The 21729-nt window shown below is 41.2% G+C and overlaps 1 protein-coding gene and 1 long non-coding RNA gene across 11 annotated transcripts in view; both read left to right on the forward strand.

Annotated features, from left to right (window-relative positions):
* LOC123024391 overlaps positions 1-15551 on the forward strand; it is a 41517-nt gene extending 25966 nt beyond the window's left edge. For 2 of the 4 annotated variants that reach the window (XR_006414915.1, XR_006414918.1), the window contains one exon: positions 2488-12533. This is a non-coding gene — a long non-coding RNA (uncharacterized LOC123024391). Of the gene's footprint in view, positions 1-2487; positions 12534-12795; positions 12861-12973 lie in introns of those variants that run through there. The other 2 variants (XR_006414916.1, XR_006414917.1) reach the window with 2 other exon arrangements.
* Positions 1-21729, forward strand: part of ERBB4 (erb-b2 receptor tyrosine kinase 4) — a 935345-nt gene that overhangs the window by 57611 nt on the left and 856005 nt on the right. The gene's annotated exons all lie outside the window — the stretch shown is intronic.

The following is a 21729-nucleotide window of genomic DNA, read 5'->3' on the forward strand; positions in this document are numbered from 1 at the left end:
TGCATTTGGTAAATCTCTGCCATAGTTCTACAAATAGGATAATTATATTATAATGGCAATTTTACCTTGACTTTAGTGATTTTCTGATGAGTACTAAGGAAAGGAGAGATTAAAGTATGGAAAATCAATTTATACCATGATCAGTACAAAACTGAAAGAAAACTGAAGCCTTAATGAATGGCATCCCTCTGATTTTCTCATGGCTTAACAAGTGGTTGTTTTCAAGGGTAAGGAACCTTTCCTCTTCCAGGAGTCACTGTCACTCATGGGTATAATTTTGGAGAAGGCATGCAGGTAGTGCAGGGCAAGACCAATGGCCCCTCCCCTTCTCTCTCTCTCAAGAAGCCTTCCCTCTGAATAAATACAGAGTGCAGTAGTGAGGTCCATGAGAGAACGTGTGGGGTTGTGATGTTCTTAAAACCATCTAAATCTCATGCTGTTCCTCCCTTTCTCACCCCTCACCCACCCACATGTTCCTTCCCTCCAGTTTGGAAAGGGTTTTAAAGTCCAGGAGGCAGCTATGTTTCTGGCCCTACTACCTTCCCTCTGCTTCTGTATTCCACTGCAACTGGGCTCAAGTGCTTCTTCGCTTCCCCTCCTCTTTCCTTTGTTCTTCTCATGGTGGAGGGTGGATTGTGATCCCCAATAGGTGTTCGACAGCTGTGGTTGCCAAATGAATCTTCAACATTGCAAAAGTCTTTGAGGGGGTGGCGGTGGGGTCTATCTAGCTTCTCTAGTGGATGTTATACATATTCAATTCATTATCCATTATTTCCCAACTTGTATCTGGCAGATATGTTGAACTACAATTCCCATCATTCCTAGCCCCCTGACATTCTTATTTCTATTTACAAAATCTGTTTTAAAATAAAAATGCCTTATGTAGTTTTTGCCGCCTTTAAGGTTGGAAGCTTGCTTTATAATGTAACATGAATAGATTGAGTTTTCTGTGGGATATTCCATGGCAGTGAACAGCTTTTGCACAAAATGCTCAGTAATGCAAGTTTCATTGCTCCTTGTTTATGACTATAAAATGGACTTGATGCATAAATACAATGACATTGGCATGTTTGAACTTGTATGGGATGGCAGCTTCTGCGAAACTCTGCTAGCCCTAGAGTTTTGAGTGTTCACTGCATATGATCTTGTAATCTTGTTGTAATCTTTCTCTCATGCAGAGACATAACACTTGCATTCATGCATGCACAGAAACATCCTCGCCTACAGTGCTTCAGACTTGTTCTTAAAGAGGGCACATTTTATGGCATGGTCTATTTAATGAGGCAAATAGCTTGACTTGCCTATTTCTAGTGTCCACATTTTCTGTTTAGTTTATTAAATTTGATTGTGGTGTTTGGATAGGGTTATCTGTCCATACATTAGGTTTATGTGCAGATGACTTTTATAAGATAAAAGGCACCAATTAAAAGTTAACTCTCCACATTCTGGGAGACTGATTCACTTAGGTGTTACTTGGAGAATAGTTGTATTCATTGGAGAGTTGTAGATTTATTAAATAAAATACTGTACAAATTTGCAGGGCTGTATGAAGTTGTGCCTATCTATCTATATAAGATTGGCTCACTCAGTGCTTAAAAGTCTGGTTTGAACCTCTGCCTATTCTGGCCAGGGCTGCCAACTGCTTTTTCTGATAGGCTCCTCATTGTTAAGGGCTGTATGTCAGGAAGGCAAAATGTGGCCCCTTCCCTGCTGGGATTAGCAGTTCCTGTTGAATTTGGCAGATGCAGTTGGCTGAAAGTCTGTTTCAGATTTCAGATACCAAAACTCACATATTTCTTTATACTCAGCATGGAAAGAATTTGAGATTAAAAAAAAAAGATACAAGAGAAAGTTAGACTTGTATCCTTAATTTTGAGTGTCTTCAGATGGGCTAAGTTCCATGGTAAAAACAAAATTTGAGTGTTTGACCATTAACTTCTGAAAATGGATAGTTGACAGTGTGAGATAGCTACTAGAGCGTTCAGTGGGAGGTATACCAACATAGATGTATATAAGGTTGCAACCCAACTTGTACATTTCTGTTGTGGGAAATTGTGTGAGCTGTGAGATATTTGTGCCTGCATTTAGAGAAAGATAAGTAGGCCCCCATTTTGGACAGTACTGAAGAAGCAAGGGTACAGGACACATCAATAATTTGTTCTTTGTATCAACCATTGAAATAATTGCAATGGAAGTTATTGCTAGTAATCAATTGGTTTATCTTATTGTAGCCTCAACACAGGTATAAGTTTAGTGGAAGCTTTAGAGACAGCAGTTTTGAGCCTTCCCAGGTAATTAAATTATTGTATGTAGTTCAGTCTTTTGAAACCATCTCAGAAGCAAAAAATAAAATAAAAAATTAAAAAAATCTCATCTTCCTTAGGTTCTTCTGTAGCTTTCTTTTGTTTCGTGTGATCTCCGTGCATGGATACAGTATTAAAATTATATCAATACATTTCTTAACCTTTTGTTCTATTTTCTATTTAGTTTTGACAATGGAAATCAGCAGTTGCAGATTTGAAATTTTAATGGCATCCCAAATTTCAGAACAAAATTGTGAGTTCCATTATAGAGTTAGATTTTGGTACTGAATATTTTTCTTCTCTCTCTCTCTCTTTTTTAAAGTAAAATATTTTTTTAAAAAAATCTCAGTAGATTGGCTAGTATTTTATCAGGCTCATAGTCTTCTTGAACGGATTAGTTCTTGCAAACATTTAGACTTATAATTAACTCTTAAGTTTGACATAAGGGCCTGAGTTATGTTTGACATGGGCCATATGGAAAATCCGTAATTATGTGTACAATGCAAATATAAATATACATGTGTTGGCTAAGAATGCCTGAGAGTTTGTTCTGTGTGAATTAGTCTGAACTGCAGACCAATGTGCATATTGGAGCCTGGTTTCAGATTTCACACTGCTCCATATTTGGTGACTGTAATTCTCAAACAGCATATAAAACACATCCTTGAAGAAAATACATACTTTAAGAGAAGATATGTTTAGCATGCATATTTTGTGAGGTACACTTTTAAAAATCACAGATTAATGTAGAAACAGAATAGAATTAAGAACAGCAAAGCTGGCACAGGCAGGGAATAATGTGATCTGCCCACTTGAAATGCTGCCTGTGCTTGGCATTGGTGCAGCTGCAGTCATCCGCTCACTGCTGCTTTCCTAATGGCATGCACACACACACACGTTGATCTTGCACACACTGGAGGTGCATTTGAATGTGAAGAAGGGCACTTGCACTTAATGATTTTCCTGATGGCCTGAATAAGTTAAAGCTCAGACCATGGTAATCAGACAAAGACCACACCTACAGATCCATGATATGACTTTCCTTAATTATCACTGGCATTCTTTTTGCATCCAAGGAAGAGTGAGCACCTTCAACAGGGGCTCTTGAATTGTTCAGTAGGAAATCATTGCAGAGGGTCAGGGCTTTATGGAAATTATCAAAGAATTCACAGGATCATAGAATAGTAGGGCTGGAAGGGGCCAAGCAGGTCATCGGGTCCACCCCCCTGCTGTTGCAGGACACCAATTTACAACCATCCCACTCAGATGGCTGTCCAGTTTTGCCTTGAATGTCTCTAGTGGGGGGGAGCCCACCACCTCTCTGGGCAGCTGGTTCCACTGTCCTATTGCTGTGACAGTGAGGAAACCTTTCCTGATATCGATTCCTCTTAGAGGGAACAATGTACGTATCACTTTATTAACGCTTCAGGCAGCTAGACTCCAGTTGTTAGAATGGATATCAAAGATGTTGTTGTGGCACATCTTTCAAAAGGTGCTGTTTATAACAGTGATGGAAAAAGTCTCTCTCAGTTGCATTACAAATGCAGACAACCACCTGAATATAAAGAACATCCAAAGCACATTACATTTACAGGACTGAAGCAGTCAGTTCTGCATGTGCTCCCACTAGCTTGGTCTCTGGCTCCATGGTTTCTAACATTTTCTTTAGGCAAATTCCACCATGGCACTAAATAAGAGTAAGGCCCTTCATTTCTAAGGTACCATTTTATTTTGCAGTCAGAAAAAAGGTTGAGCTGCAGTAAGCATTGGGCTAGAGCAGCTTTATTTCACAGGCCAGTGAATCAATGCCCTTCTTCACCCATTCTTATCTTCTTCTAATAAAATAAAGTGTACCATGCAGTACCATGATAGCAAATCTTGCTTTATACTGAGCTTTCCTTTGTTGTGTGGCTTTCATAGCTACCTTCAGTAGATGGTTTATATTTTCCAAATAACTCGAGTACATATCAATTTATGTGTAAACTCTTGGCTGTTGGACATACTGTTTCTGATTAGTTGCTGAAAATTGAAATCTGTTCAATCCTGAATGGCTGTAGAGTCATCTGTGGATGACAGAACTCTGCAGTTCTACAAAATTAGAAGCTGTAAGGAATGAAATCATGCAGCAAATTTAATCTATTGAAAAAATGAGAAAACAAAATAAGGAATTTTGAGTATCACAAAATGTAATTGTGGCAAAAGTAGACTTAAAACAGCAGCAACAAAGGCAAGATACTTTGGCTATTACTTATTTAGAAATATTACCAAAAAGTACCTTTGAATAAAAGAATTATAGAATTATTTCTTGTCATGGTACTTTAAATTACCTTCACTGTAAAATGAGGACTCAGGAAGTAAAATAGTACTTGTATCCCCTCATGCCCACAGCCAAACAAAGAAATGAACAAACAAAATCCTGAATGGGAAAGAGTTCTCTTTCCTGTGTGTAATCCTGACTTTGATAAAACAAGAACATTACAAATTATAATGTCTTATGGCAGCCTTGAGCAGAAGATGTTTTGAATTCTAGTCCCATAAGCCATTGTCAATGGTCAGGCATACTGAAGTTGAAGTCAAAGATACTAGAGATCTACTTTCTGCCCACCCTTGCCCAAATCCATAGCCTTCAACTCTACCGAATTAGCCAGGGTAGCTATGAATATCTTTGGATAATTCTTGGTTCAACAATCCTGATGCAAGTGAAAGAAGAAAGCACAAAAGCAAGACTGCAGCTGGGCATTAAGAAATCAAAAATCATTGCTAGAGAAGAATTGCAGAATGTTGCTGTCAAACAGTGAAGAAGTTGATATTGTGATTTTTCATACTTAGGCTCAATCATCAATTCAAGCAGACACTGCAGCCAATAAATTGAAAGGAAAACTGAGACTAGGGTTGTGATAAAGCTGCATGGAATCAGTCCCTCTAGCATTTGTGGACTTCCTGTTGTGCTTGGTCCTGTCATAGAAAGTGGGATGAGCAAGAGATAGTTCATGATCACTGATGTCATGAAGGCAGCACAACCAGCAACCTTCTTCCATGTCATGTGTAGCACAAGCAAAGGTTGCTGCCATGATGTAGAAGGGAAATGCTGCTTGCACGGTAGTTGTGTGGGGCTCAGTTCCTGGTAAATCCCACATGAATGTTGGGCACACTCATACTTTAGGAACATCATAAGAAAGCACATCCCCCTTTCCCTACTGCTAGGGAAAGTCAAAAGCAGCAGTAGAAAAGGGAGATCATGTGCTGGATGGATTGATTCCTTAAGGGAAGTTATGACCTTGAGTTTCTGAGAATTGATCAGGGCTATCACGGACTTTGGAGAACATTCATTCATAGGGTTGCCACAAGTCAGAGACAACATGACTGCATGTGACAGCAGCAGCAGCACATAATATTAACACATTACCTTAATCCAGTGACAGTCCTGTAAATGAGAATCCTCTACACAAAAATAATTATTCGATTCAGTGTCTTGGCACCAAAGCACACATCCATTAGTAGGAGAATTAGGAAGGATAGGAGATGGTGAAAACCTTATGGAATTAATGCTACCCTCTGTGTGCTTGAAGTTTCTTTTCTCCCCATTCCGCCCAAAGGAAGGCAGTCTCACAGTCATCTTCTGTTTCCTGTCCTTAAAGCAGAGCCTGCACATTGAATAGCTGAGTGACAAGCAATCTGGCCTATCCATATGACCATATTGTTTTCCTCCCCTAATTAGCCTGATCCTCACTGTGCTGATGAGGAAACAGATGTATCGAACAGCAAATTACCTTCATCTCGCCTCCAAACAAAAAAGACACCGTGCTTAATTGACTCATTTGATCTCCGGCAATTCAGCGCAAGTAAAGTGGAAATATTTGAAAGTGGCACTTCACTTTGGAAGGGAGTGAGGAGGGGATGTTATTTTATTTACACGTAGTAGAAGTATATGCACAAAGACAGAATTTAAAGTGTATGTTTAAACTGAACACTGTGTCATGCCATCCACCTTCAGGCTGCAAATAGTGTTCTTTCAATATGCTTCAGAGAAATATTAGCAGAAACAATGGTTTCGCTAATATAAGGGGCAGTTCTCTGAGCCTTCAGTCATTCTTAGCAAGCCTTCAGTTGGTTACCAGGGTAGCACCTATTCCAATTGCAGCTGCGGCCTGTGGTTCCTTCCTGTAGTTTTGTACCCCTCCCCTCAAGGCTTGTGTCTCTTCCTTTTCTTCTGTTTCTTTCCATCTGAGAATGGCATTTGCTAAAAAATGGGTGGCATTCTGAATATGGCCTTTCAAAAGGGTATCTTTATCCATTTCCTCAAGATGGTGGTGGGGGTGGGAGAACAGGTTGAAGTGTGGCTTCTGGGCACTGAGGAGGAGGGAAGGTCACAAGGAAGGGAGGCACATGCTTCACCTGTGGGAATTGCCTTTCTCCTCCTTTGCTTTTTGTTGCTGTAGCCAGCAGAAGGGGAAGCACAATTGCAGTTGCACCACACGTAACTTGTGAATCCGCTCCTCCTTTACAATTTGAGGGCCAGTACAGACATTCGAGCCTCCATAGCAGTGGAGGCTGCTGAAGTTCACTTCTGTGGGGACAGGGCGGACTGCAGGTGTGAGGGCAACCCTGGCAAAGTGTCCTTGTAAGTCATGCTATGCAGGTTCCTCTTCTGAAAGCTCCTGCATGTGTATTTACCTGGTGTTAGAAGTGGGCTTCCACAGCCCAACATTCAAAATGTCTCGCAGTGTCCTGGAGTGCCTGATGGAGCAAGCCCAAGAGCTATGCTGCGCCAGGTTTTCTGTGCCTCTGTGGGAAATTTTAAATACTGGCTCATGGCCATCCGTTGGCCAGCACAAGGGGGACTTGGGCCGAGCTGTTACCTTGGCAGCAATGTGTTATGGAGTTACGATGCAAATACTGACTAACAGCCTGCAGGGTCATCAGTTCTATACATGAAACACAATGTTCAGCAGCTTACCTGCCCTGTGCATATGGAGAAGGTCCACTCTGATTGCAACCGTTGGCTCTGTTTTGTACACTCCATACACAAGAATGCATAAACAAATTAATTCCTTTTTCTTCTGAGGTTTCATTAGATTGAGTTGTACATTCTCCTTTGCTCTAGTGTCCTGTTCTGTATAGAACTGATACATGTCAAACCTAGAAAAGGTAATAGTTTTGTCTACAATGAGGGAAGAAACCTCATCTGACGAACTGAAAATCATATTGACATAGTGCAGAGCCTTGGGTTGTTTATACCACTGAAATAGATCTTGGAAGATGATAAAATGTTTTGGATTATTCATTAATTTCTTTACATTTCTAGTGAAATATGCTCAGGCAATTGGTTGTTTTTCATCTGTTTCATTTGTCTCTTCAGGCTTTTGTGGCACCTGTGTGTTATGAACTACTCCTTCAAATATCTCTTTGTTTGGGAGTTTTATTTTCCCCAGGCTCATATGAACTTCCTCTGAGTTTGTCCTGTTTCTATTTGTACTTCTCCCCTTAAGGCATTTCTAAAGGCCTGATAATCATGTGGCTTTTACGTTCAACTGGTAAGCATCTTATGGAGGGGAGTTTCATCTCTCTGTCCCAAATGTCAGTGGTGTGAAGGAAATTCTTACAGCCAAATTCCTCAGATGTTTTACCTGAAAAGCAACATTTGCTACAGATTTCATATTTTGTCTGTATAGATTGCATAGAGAGCCTTTGGCTGTTAGGTGGTATAAAAACGAAACAAATGAACAAACAAATATTTGCCACCATCTTTTCTCCCAGGAACTCAGGTTGACACAATTGCTTCCTTTTTTCATCACAAGCAGCTTTGGAGGTGAATGAGGCTGAGAGGTAGTGGCTGACCCATGGTCAGCAATTGAGGTCCATGGCTGCAGGGGGATTTGACACCAAGTGTCCCAAGTCTTTGTCCAACAAGCTGAGACTGGCTTCCTGCCTAAGGACAATGGGAATTTTGGTCCAGCACATCTAGAGGGCACTGGCTCACACTGGCCCTCATGCTAACGGTAGGTGAATTCCACTGGGGAGGGCTGGAATGCTGCAGCAACTGCTGTTAAGGCTCCACATTTATATAGTGCTCATTTGACATAACCTTTGCAACAACCTTGTAATGTAAGTGAGTTGTATTCTTACCATGCCTCAAGTGCAGATGAGCGATTGCACCTGAGAGATTCTGGCTTGCTGAAGGTCTCTTAGTGAGGACATGACAGAAGCAGGATTTGAACCAGGGACTTTTTCCTATACTGTGGGGCAGAATAAAAATCAATAATCATACCTCCTTCCTTTAGACATTTTGCCTGAGAAACTTTCAGATTTGTGTTGAATTTCACTTTAGGTGGTATTTTGGAGGCAGGCTTCTTTGGTACAGACCTGGTGCCATGCTATGGACCAATTCAGGAATCTCAGTAAACCACTCTTTGAAAACTCTCACCTACATTTGATCTTGCTTTGTAATGGCTACCAGCAAATATGAATGGAAGCAACTAAGCAACATGCTTTGTCTACCAGAATATTTGTCTTGCCGCCGCACTCCAATTTTGGCCTGGAATAACATTGCTAGGAATGTGTATTGTGGCAATAATTTGGCACATGACATTTCCCAAATGGACATTTCACTGATGCAGACAGTTATTCCATACCTTCCTTCTGTCTGATTCTATCCAATTTACTTTCTGTCAAGGGGAAAATATTCATGACTGGAAGCTTGAACTCTTGCACAGGTTAATGGAAGTTGAAGACTAAGAAAGTGAATCAAATGCACATCCTTCCTAGTGAAAGGAATGGACAGTATCCACATTTGGATGTACATCTGAATACATATCCCATTATAAGAAAAGGAATGCATCCTATGGAAAAGTAATGGATAGTGTCCTTTGGATATGTGTCTGAGTAAGAATCTGATTGCCTTCACAGAATTTCTGTGGATAGCCAGAGCATAAGCTGAAAAATATTAGGGAGCCTTGGTTGAGGGGCACGCTATGCTAAGAGACAACATTGAGTGCGGGCAAAATGATGCCCATGGCTTGTGCGACTGATGACTGTGCAACCCCATCCAGATGGCATTGGCTGTGCCTCACCTAGGTGCACTGGAACTCCAGAGCCCCATTTGAAAGACGATTGTGATAACTGCTGCAATTACCTTGCAGGTATAAGGACCACAATCAAAGCAACTGCCTGCAGTTTATCTGGTGCCATCCTGCTCTGTTTCAGGAGGTACAAATGCACCTCAAACACTTGTGCCACAGCAGCAGCAGCAGCTTCCAAAATGCCCAAAGTAGTTTTGCTAGAGCTAAACACAGTTTTTCAAGTGTGATCTGTGCAGTGCTTCTGTATTAAGAGACTTCACTTAGAAATACTGATCTGAATTCATACAACAGGATCTATTCCTGGATTGCTTAATATCCCTTTTAAACCCTATCTCAGCCATATCTGTACAAGCATGCATATTTTTATGGAGGACTGCCAGTATCATAGTGAGTGAGTCTTTTCATTATATGTCTTATAATGACATAAGACATCTTGTCGTATTCTGTTCTATAAATGTTGCATGGTGCAGAAAGACTAAAGATCCCCCCAGATAACTGCTTGTGCTGGAAATTCAATCTAGTCCTCTTTCTTTTACCAAGTTATATACTGAGCCAAGTAAGCAAAGGCTGTTCTTTAATTTCTTTACCTCTAAGCTCTCTAAGGCTGTAAGTCTCACATATCTGGGAGAAAGCTAGCCTAGAACCTTTCTTCCTGAAACACTAGTTTTCTATTAGTTAGACTTCCTATATGGAAATTCATGTACTTGGAAATTCCAAGCCCTTTCTTGTAGTTCTGGGTGATTTCCTGAGTCTTATTGGAATGTATGAAGCTGCAGTATACAGAATCTAACCACAGGTCAATCTAGCCCAGGGCTCTCTGCTCTGCCTCCCTCAGCTCCTTAAGGTATCTTTCCCCAACTTGGTTCACATGAAATATTTTAGACAAGAACTCCCAGCATTACAACTGGAGAGCATCATGTCAGGGAAGGCGGCCAAGGACCTGGGCACAAATATTTCCCACTCCTGCAACCAGAGATCCTTTTAACATGAGACTCTGAGGAGCGGACCTTTATATATGCTCTACCACTGACTGATAGGTCCTCTTCTCTGAGGGCTCGAGAGGCATGGCATTTTCCTAGAATGCCTTGTTGAAAACTTCAATTGTTTGCTTTTGCCTCCGGGCATGTTGCCTCATTTACTTCCAGGTGGCATGTTGTTAACCTTCTGGTACTGTTTCATAGCAGTCAATTCCTGTCCACTGTCACTCCTAGCTTAGCAGCAACAGAAATAGTATCTCTCACTTTGCATCATCATCACATTGCATTTATACCCCACCTTACTTCTTCTCGTGAGGAACCCAAGGTGGCTTAGCTCCATTTTATCCTCACAACAACCGCCCTGTGAGGTAGAATGGACTGAGACTCAGAGCCTGGCCCAAAGTTACTCAGAGAGCTTCAGAGAGCCAAATGGGGAGTAGACTCTGGATCCCTAAGCCCCCAGTCCAACACTCTAACCAGCAAAAATTGTGTTCTAGACAGATATTTCTATGCACTTTTAAAAATATGTATTTTGTTTTGCCTTTATATATATAATTTCTAAGATTATGCACATGTAACTTATTATATGGCTAGAAAGGGAATTCATCACTTAGAAAGTAATATAATCATATTATTGCTGCTATTATTTTGATTTATATATTGCTTAATGCTCTCTGAGAGGTTCACAACAATTCAGTTGGATATAAATATATTAAAATACTGTGTAAAACTCAAAATTCAAAGTGTAAAACAGCTTAAACCACTAAAACAATTTCAGCAAAAACTAGATCTGTTAAAAGAGCTGACATATGCCACCATTTGCCATTAACTGGCTGGGAGTAGAGGGCAGTCTTACCTTGGTGCTGAATAGATGACCATGTTGGTGCCATGTGGCCTCAGTGGGGAAGTAATTCGGAGCTACCACTGAGAAGGCCCTCCTTTGTGTTGCCACCTTCCAGGGCTTCCTTGGAGGGGGCAGTTGCAGGGAGGCTGCAGAGATAGATCATAGTGTCAAGGTAGATTGAGTTTTGGTGAGGTGTTCTGTCAGATATTGTGGTCCCAAGCAATATATCTTCTTCAGTTGTCATCCATTTAACTTCTAATATCAGATACCTGGAGCAGGCTGCTTAGGCTGAAATTCTGAACATCCTGAGTAGGATGTAAGCTCTGTTGAACTCAGTGGAATTTACTTCTGAGTACACATACTTAGGACTGTTCTGTAAATCCTAGCAAATCACCAAATGGCAGTGAAACAGGAATAAGATGAGGAAAATTATGTGGCAGAACCATAATAAACAATAGAAACACCTAGCAGCATGGCACAAATAATTATCACTCTGTTGTACAACAATTTTAGAAAAATTCTCTTCTCTGCTCTCCTCTTTCCTCAGCCAGTCGTTACAAAGGAATAGCCTCCACAGGTAGTGTATTTATTCCAAGGCATCCCAAGGCACATGTTCCCCCAATCAGAATGTGTAAACAAAAGAAGGAGGTTAAGTAGCTGCTTAATAATGTAACAAAATCATGGAGGAGAAAGCCCTGTAAAAAGCGATTAGTCTGAATATAATAATTAAACATTTCAAAACATTGCTAAGAGGATTGGAGGAACAAGAGCTGAATGGTTATTAGTTGCGTACTTCGAGGGGTTCCTGATAGTACCTCGTGCATGCCTAATCCTCTGAGCATTGCTCCAGCCAGGCTGAGGAACTGTTTCAGTATTCTGCCGCCTTAGGAGCTGGCGGCTGATAGACAAGTATTTATGTGCATGCTATACCACTGGGTCACAGCAGAGCTGGAAATTAATTGTTTTTCCTCAGATGAGTTTTGAATTCCAATTGCCCTCACTTTTCTTCCTCTTTTCCCCCTTCCTCAAGATTTAGTCAAGGCAATTGAGCTTAAATTTAAATTTTCACTACATCATTGTGTGTACCATTGACAGGACTGTAATTCTGTGATGGAGACTAGGCCTCAATTAATCACCTTTGAACTGAGCAGTTCAGCTAATTGAACCAAACTTGTTGGGAAAAGACACAAAGTAATTAGTTTTCATCTCGTAAGCTGTCAATATACAGGGGCTGTAATAGGTTTTTGTTTTGGGACTACCTTTTATTACAGAGTAATATTGCATAGTAAAATGTTAATTGGCCTGGAAATCATACATTCAAGCAGCAATCTTTCATCCAGTTACCTGAGAGTAAACCCAATTGAATGCTCTGGAACGGAGTAGACAGGAACAAGATTTCACTGAGGTTCAGTATTACATATGATTACTGTTTGTCGATAGTTCTTGTTTTCAAAGAGTTATGGTGCAAATATGGTGCATGGAAAATGAGCGTGGTGTTTTCCAATACTAATACTGAAATGCTAGCAAATGTTCAAGCTCCAGTGCTCTCAACAGTCTCAGTTTTACAAGTTATAAATGTTTATTCTTTTCAGCATATGAAGGGCTCCATGATTCTTGATTCTAATAATCTTCACAAACCACTCAGAAAGCATTGTAGGTGAGCAGGAATTGGAATGTATTTTATATATTTGATTTATATCCTGCTTGTTTCTTAAACTCAAAGTGGCTTACATCATTCTCCTGCTGCTGCTCTCAATCTTATCCCCACAGCAACAACCTGGTAGGCTGGGCTGAGAGTCTGTGACTGGCCGAAAGTGGCTCCGTGGCTGGGCAGGGACTAGAACCCAGGTCGCCTGAGTCCTAGACCCACGCTTTTAACCACTGCACCACGCTGGCACTACACCGAGCCCTCCCATTATTGAATTCTACTAAACAATGAAACTCTGCACCATGGTATCCCATGAAAATGCACAGAAGTTTCCATGCCGCATTCATGCGAAAGGTAAGACTGACTGGAACCAAGCACAGGCTGATTGGTTAGGAGTGAACCCATTTTTAATTTTAGTTTTGCTCAGTTTCTCATTCTTCTTATGTCAAGTTTGTTTCATTGCATTTCCTATTCGTTTGGGATTGTTTGAAAATTTTGCACAAGAATGCATACATTTTCTTGTACATGTCTCTTAAAATTCCCATAATTATACTTTTTCCTGAATTTCATAGTTTTTGCATAATTTTGCTTAATATAATTTTGTACAATATTTCATGAAGCTATGCATTTTGTAGATATTTTAATAGGAAATCTGCACTGAAAAAAATGGAAGATTGTGAAATCTATAACTCCATTTCAGTTTGTGTATTGTCTTTGGAAGTTGAGTTAGGTAGAATTAAAGTAGAATGCAAACTGAATGATTTTCTTTCCCATCCTGAAGTGCATCTTGCTTCACCAAGTTTAGTGAAGAATGAAATTAATTTATTCTAGTGCTGAATATGAGAATGGATTGTGGAAGCCACACTTTGCAATCTCCCAGGGTGCAACAAAATAGTAAAGGATGGCTACTTTGCATATTCTGTTTGGAACACGTAACAGTGGGTTCAGGTAGGAAGGCACCACATTTTCCTGTGGGCAGTAGAGGCATACAATTAGCTTTGAGGGAGAATTAATTTTAAGAGAGAATATGAATGAACATTAGAGTGTGTCCTCGGCATATCTGCTGTGGGACATGAATGAAGAAGTTCTGCCTTTGGGCAGAACTTGTTCCAGATTAAGTTAAGGGCACTTAAGGGGTAAGTTATGGAAAGGAATGAGACTTTGAAAAGTTGTTTGTATACTTCAAAGTGCGACACAGTTTCATTGTAGAAACTATATAATTTAGGGTTCTGTCTGTGAAATGGGAAGAATATGTACAGGTAGTCCCCAGATTACGTCTGAGTTCTGCTCCTGAGAACATCCTTAAATCAAATTTGTATGCAGGCCCCAAGGCTTGTTTGTTCTGCCATTTCTTTTTCTCACCATAAATGGCCTTGTAGCAGTTGACGGCCTGGTTGAAGGGCAAATGCTACAGAAAAACCAAAAGGGAACTACACACGCTACGTGTGACCTTAACCACACTGGCCTGGGTATGCTCAACACCCAGACAGAAAAGCTGTGACTGCTCTATATTTAGGGAACTAGGCTGCTAATGATGACAGATCTCTAAATGCATCACATAGTTCCCTAGAGATATGTTGCATAGTTCTGTAGAGATAGCCTTGGCTATCTTTAGAGAATCTCTTATCTCTAGAGAAAAGCCATGAATATCTTTAGGAACTACATGGTCACTGCTGATGCATCATGTAGTTCCCTAGAGATATTCATGGCTTTTTGTGAGAGATATTCATACAGGGTTAATGGCAGTCCGCTTGTTCTTAAGTATGGATTGCTCACAACTCAGGGACTACCTGCACCTCCAGTAGCGATTGCTTTGATTCATCTCAGACATAATGCTGAATCTCTGTTTGGTGATTAGGAGTGCCTCTGTGAATTTGTGCACTGCCTCCTGTCCTAGGGTCGCCACGTATCCTATACTAGAGAGAGGAGCTCTCTGTTTGACGAGTGTCACAGGGCAGTCCACTGTTTGATGGACTGTTCAGTTCCAGTCTGACTTAAAGCTAATAAATCACAAGGAAGGTGAGCAAATTTGGATTGCGTAGCGCACAGGCACACAGGTCATCTGGTCACATTCCTTCTACTAGGGAGAGAAGTACTGCATTTCTACTCAAATTCCAGCAACTATTTCTGGATTGACTCCTGTATGTATACACTAATGCAGTTTTTATGCAAATGCGTGTCCTCGTTGTCCGACCTTCCATCCATCCGTTCATTCTTCCTTCCTTTCTTTTATGGGGTGATGCATTTTCTCCAGTTTGGCAATGTGTAAGTAGTCATTGTACCCCACCTTTTCCTGAGTTCTATTCTCTGCTTTGAGGTTTTAGATAATCACATTTGCCTTGATGTCCCAGTTGGCAAACTGTGGTTAGCACCTTGCCTCCAAACCACAATCTGAAAGCACAGAAAACTATGGCCAGCAAAAAGCAAAGCAAAGTGAAGCGAAGTAAAGAGAAGCTGTTGGAAGAACATTCATGAAAAGGGAAGGAGAGAGCCTGCAAGCTCATAGCACTGCTTCTGAACATGAAAGCAGAATTTGGCATTCACTCTAAATTGTACCTTAAAGATCAATAGGAAACCACTATATTTCTCAGTATTCCTGACATATATGGGAACACTAACTGTTTAATCCAAACTTCTTTTGGTTTTGGAGGGTAAAAAAAGCTAGAGTCTGAGGTCAGCTTGGTAATACTTTGCATTCTCCCCCTCCCCCTCTTCTTCTTCTTTTAATAACCCCCCAGCTAATCTAAAATACAGCTTTTCTCATCCTGGTACCCTGAAGATGTGTTGGACTACAGCTCCCACCATCCTTCTGTGAAACGTATCTGGATAATATCCAGTTGCAGATGGTTACATTCTGTGCCTTTCCTTAATACCTCTTATCAGTATGGTGTTTGATTTTGCTTTAGTTGAACAGAAATCCAATCTTAGCCACCAAATTCAGTCAGGAAGCATTAGGGATCTCTGACAAATAATGCACAGGACATGACACAGGAATATAAGAGACAAAATAAGGATCCATATATGCCACACAGAATGATAATAAGATAAATGTCCACTTTTCTTAGCAAGGGATTTGTACATTTTCAATTCAATTGAGAGAGGCTCTATTGTTCCCAGGAGAAAAGCTTCCATTGACATCAGCTTTGGAATTGATCCAGTATGTACAAAATCCCATCCTTGTTCAACAGCAGGTCCAAGCTCAGACTCTGTCAGCCGGCCGCTAAGGTTTGCAGCCATTCTGGTGTGAGGACAGAGCTCCTGGCTACTTTGGCTATTCCATTTGCTGCAGGCCACAGTGAATGGAGAAAACCTGGAACACGCAGGATTTATCTCTGCTGTTCCTTGTGTACATTCCAGTGTCCACCGTTTGTTTATGTGTCAGGGCCAGCACCTGCAGCCTGTGGCCAACTGTAACGTATGATCATTTATATCTCAAATCCTAGGTGCTTCAGTACTGCTCCTTAAGTGTAGTGTTGTAACTGTTGCTCGTTGAGGCTTAGTCTTTCAGATCCAGTGACAGTACTGCTATAATAAAGGTTCATAAATCTAGGACTTGCTTAAATGAATCCTAGGCATGAATGGTTTTGCATATTTTTTTGCTTTGTTTTATGTAGCTAAGTTAATCCATATTTTTGAACGACTGCTGCAAACAGCAATGTTTAGATTTTGCAGTCTTGCAGCAACTCTGTACAAGGTATTTTTCTTTTCATGAGCCACTGAAGAAGCAAATCCCTTTCATCACAGATAGCCAAGCGCTCAGCTGGAGACTATCAAAAGCTCAAAGTCACCAAGAGAGTGCTGACTTGCTACAGAACAGCCAGCAACTGCGAATCATGGATGTATACGTAGCCTTGCAGTGGTGGTCCCCCTTTGTGTTCCCTGAGAATTAGAATGGCACACCTGACCATGTATGTTGAGCCGTGGAATTACCATGTAAGGACATTATAATTGTTAATACACATAGTTTTCTCCAGGTTAAGGCTCAGAAGAAAGGGTTTCTGAATTGGAGACTGAAGCTGTCTGTTCACCGTATGAATCAGGTGGGAACTTGTGATGTCACAGACATGATCTCCCACCCCTTCCTGGCTTTAAAATATGTGCCTTTGGCAGTGTATTAAGCCTCAGGTAGATACAACATTGCCTCCAAAAACAGTGCTTCCATTGCATCATTTAGAATGTAACTTTTCTTGCATAGGGCAAAGATGTCTTTGAAAGCCTGGAAGGCATCACTTGATATATATGGTAGGATTAGGAGACCAGCACCAGCAGGGAACAAATTAGCTCCTTTCCCCAGCACTTAACACATTACTGGATTTTGGAACTACCCCTTGTCAAGTGGTGTGCATTTTGTTTAGGGCCTGTTGGGACTTCTGGCCAGCCTGTACATAACACATGAGTTTCATTATATCTTCATTTCACAGGAACTTCTCAATTAATTGCTGAGAACATGGCAGTATATGCATCGTTCTGTTTCAAGACAAGTTGCTGCTTTCCTGTTTGCAAACAAGACAGAGCAAGAGACACAAACAGAAAGGAAGAAAAGAGAGTCAAATTGTATAGCCAAAACAAATCCAGCTAGAAGCATGGCCATTAGATACTCCATTAAAAAACCAGACCATTTGGAGTGCAAGTTGTAGGATATTTGCTTATTAGCTTTCTCGCATGTTGGTCCCCTTCACCTTTTCTGAATAGCACTTTTCTTCTCAGTAAGGCAACTTTGCATAGTAAAGAACCCACACAACAAGGGTTCTTTTCTCTGCCTTGTATTTGGTCCCTCTTAAGGTTTTTAATTCATACAGTTTGATTTCCAGGTCACTTACCCCTTTGTTTCAGAGCCACGCCCATTGGGCTAGAAGAACTGCATGCTATGCAAGGGCTAGGGCAGGTCCCTCTTCCTCACGGCAAGTGTTTTCACGTGTCTTTTAAAGTAATTGATGTGTCTCTGTGGATGAAATAATCAGGCAAAATAGCTGCCAGTATTTATCTGCAGCCAAATGCAGCAGAGGCTTTTATTAAGGTTATCAAGGCTGAATTGTTACAAATAATGTAACATTTTTTCTCTATATTCAGTTTCCGTGGTGAGCATCTAGCCGCAAGTTTATGCTGTGTAGTCTTATATCAGATGAAAACCACCCTCTTTTTTCAGTTCAGTGAAAGATGAATATGTAAAGTAATGGCAACAGCAAGCCAAAGTGAATTTATTAGTTGAGTGTGTGTCTGTTTGGAAGGTAAAAAGCAACCAATTTCTATAATCCTTTCTAGCTTTCATATCTAGGTTATCATTACAGGGGAAATGAATGAAGAATAGGCGATCAATATGTGTAACCTCTGGTAATTGTACTTAAAACAAGTGCATTTATCTCAAAGGGAAACAGCATAAAGAGCTGTAGAAGAACTCTGCAGAGTCCATTCCAGTGTGCCATGTGCTGCTGCCAGCAGCTGCCAGCCAGGCACCTTTGGCAAATGTGCATGTGAGGCAGGGATGAAAACCACCAGTGATACCAAGAAAGTTCTAGTCTCTCTCCAGATGTTGTGCACATCGACACAGCTGCCCCCAAAATCCCAGCTGTGAGTTTGTGCCCTACATATGAGTACATCCAGAGCGTGTTGGTATGATCACATGGTAGTTAGGGCACATATGCTTCCAGAAATGCTGGCAACACGCTGTCGACCAGATCGCCTGTCCCTGCACCATAGGAAGACAGGACCACTCCAGCACTTTTCTGGCTGGTATACTGTTGTATTCAACCCCTTGTGCTTTAGCTGGTGTTCAGATGGTGTGTTATATGAATGGCGGTCTGGTATGGTAAATAAGGCTAAGTTGTCCTATCCTTGTAAACTGGAAAATGATTCATCCACTTTAACCACCTGGAGAATTACTCATAACTTGGGTCATGTGTGGATAACAATGTTAGGCATTTCCAAAAATTATCTGGAGGTGTAATATACAGTGTGCTCGCTCGCTTGCTCACTCGCTCTCTCTCTCTCTCTCTGTGTGTGTGTGTGTGTGTGTGTACACATATAATTTCATGCCTGTCATTTTTATCAGGCAAAGAACTTGAACTTCAGAACAAGATCAGGTCACCTCAAAGGGCCCTGGGACTCCCTAAGATAGTTCTTGACCTCAGGGGTGATGCCTTCAGATCTGCCTCCTTGAGTGGCAGAGAGTTCAGCTTCTGAGGCAAAGAGTAATGCTGAGTTACCACCTAGCCCCCAAGTAAACCAGAACCTTAAAGGGCTAGGGTGGTGGCCGATAAAGAAATGCCTGCTTGCTGAAGAGGGACTTATGCAAGAGAGCAGTCAAGACCCTGCTCATGAGTAGACAAAGTGCTTGCCACAGCTGAGTCCTACATGAGGCTCTGGAAGTTCCAGTTTATACATTATTGGTTTGCACTTGCTTGCTGGAATGGCGCATTGCCTCAGCTTCTATTTCCCTTCTGCTTCCCTGAGACCTTACTGTCTGTTGGCTGCCTTTGACTGCTCTCCTTTCTAGATCTTGTTCTGTTGCTCTTCTCTGAGAACTTTCTGGTTTTGACCTTGAGCTGGTGTGATCCTCCCAGTTTGCCCTGTGCCTGCCCCAGATTGTCTTGTGTTTCAACTCCAAACCATTATTCCCTATCAAATTGCAAGGCCTCATAAATAGGACAATGACTGCAGTGCATGAATGCCCTGGTTTTAATTTACTCAAAGTGTTACTGAAACACTTCCAGGGTAGTGTTGCCCAAATAGCAGGATGGCTATGAAAAGAGTAAACTTCTCACAGTAAGCTTCATGTTCAGTCCTGACTATTTTTTCATAAATAGTGTGTTGTGCTGTGCTGTGTTCTCTGTGTGTGGGGGCTGGGAGGGGGAGGCGTACGGAGCTTACTCCAGTACCAAACATGAAGGGTGGCATTAATAAAAATCTCATGCACATGCATGCTTACCACATGAGTGCTTTTGTAATGATACCTCCTCCCCACCAGAAAAACCCACAAAGATTTTTCTTACTTTCATCAAAACTGATGCAACAGTGACCACTTTCTGCTTGACATTTTTATTACCTGTGAGCCAAACCCTCTTCATTTGATAATTTCATCCAGCACTTGCTGATGGAAGGATGCTTAACTTCACACTCTCAGTAAAGGGACAGCAAAACAAAGAAAACAATTTCTTAGTTTCCACTTCTCTGCAAATGGGATTAAACATGTTCTAACATGTTCTAAGAAACCTGAGATACAGTCTTTTCTACCAGCCCAGTCCTAGACAAGCTTGCTGGGAAATCCTCGCCAGTAATTTCAATGGAAATTGTACATTCAAGGTTGCAGCTTAATTCACACTTTTGGAGCTGCATCTTCCAGAACAGAGTTTGAGGATTGAGTCAAGGTCCAGTTCAATCTTGATAGCAAGTTTTCCCTCTTTAATGGTGATGAGTGGTTCTCCAGTGACTCAGTGGGGCTTTTCATCCATTACAGCTTCTGTTTGTTAATAAAGCAAATGAATAAAATGCCTAGACAGTATGGGTTGAATGGACTAGTGGTTTTGGCACTGTGCCTCATGTTCATATGCCTCATGGGTACGCCAGGCTTGCTTGAAGTAGAAAATAGGTGAATTTAAATGTTTAAAAGAGTTCACATACTTGATGGACATTTAAATACATATATTCCATGGGCAGAGCAATCTGGGAAAGTGCTGCAATGTGGGAGGTCCTGGAGTGGCCCCCTCACAGTCTCTGCAGAAGGAACCGTGTCAGCAGCTTTTCTGGGGTTACAGACGTTACCGTGGAGAAGGGTCCTAGTGGGTGTTTCAGGGAGGAGGGAGGAGGCCAGGACCACCAACATATGGAAGATCCTGTTGGCACTGGCCCCTCAGGCTTCTTTCCTCGCCTTCCAAAGCACTACACCAAAATGGTGGTGCCAGAATTGGCCTCGTAGCTGCTTTGCAGCTTGGGAGGAATGCAGAGGAACCCTTCATCTCTGCACTTCTCCTGCCCTGCCTGGGATGCCTGCAGTCCTCCAAGTTCAGACTCTGCCCTAAGATATAACTAAGGAAGGCCTGAAAGCCTGTAGGTGGAGAATCACTGGAAATTCTGTTTTAATAAACTTGCTTTCTATCTTTGAACATCTTAGTTTTATACCCCCCCCACACACACCTTTTGCTACAGTTTACCCAGTGTCCTTCTCCCATAAATAAGCAAGGTCTTAATAAAGCACAATGGGATTTATATACAGTGTTTATATATAGCAAGCTGTTTACTCCATAACTTACCTAGAGAACAATAATCAAGTGAAGGCATAATTTAGTGTTAATCAATGCTCCCCCCACCCCTGCAGCCTTTGTTACTAATTTAGGTGACCCCTTTTCTTTTAATATTCATTCATTGCCTTGTGGGTAATGGTTTCTACCCTTGAAAACATAGTCTGTTTCTTATTCAGAAATACTTTTAGGCAACCCTCTTTGGATGTGGTCCCAGGTCATCCTAGTATCTAGCAAACAACAGTGAAGCTACCATAGAAAACTTCCCTTTCAATTTTAGCTTTTTATTTTCCACAAAGTTTCTAGTCCATACGTGTGTGGAAAAATATTTCAAAAAATGTTTAAAAAAGGAGAAACAAAATGTGATGCCAATCCTGTGATTGACCTTTACGTTTGTGTTCCTGAAGAAATAGCTGGTACAAAGGCACTCAATCCATAACTGGACTTGGGAAAATGGCCATTTCTTTCACATGGACATTTGTGAAAGGGATCTCAGGGTACTTGTCAACTGCAGGCTAAATATAAGTCAGCAGTGTGATGCGGCTGTCAAGAGGGTGAACGCCACCCTTGGTTGCATAGCCAAAAGTGTGACTTCTAGATCAAGAGAAGTATTACTTCCACTCTATACAACTCTGATGCTCCCA

The sequence above is a fragment of the Varanus komodoensis genome, unplaced genomic scaffold, assembly GCF_004798865.1.
Source record: "Varanus komodoensis strain SLA01 unplaced genomic scaffold, ASM479886v1 scaffold23, whole genome shotgun sequence".
NCBI lineage: Eukaryota > Metazoa > Chordata > Lepidosauria > Squamata > Varanidae > Varanus > Varanus komodoensis.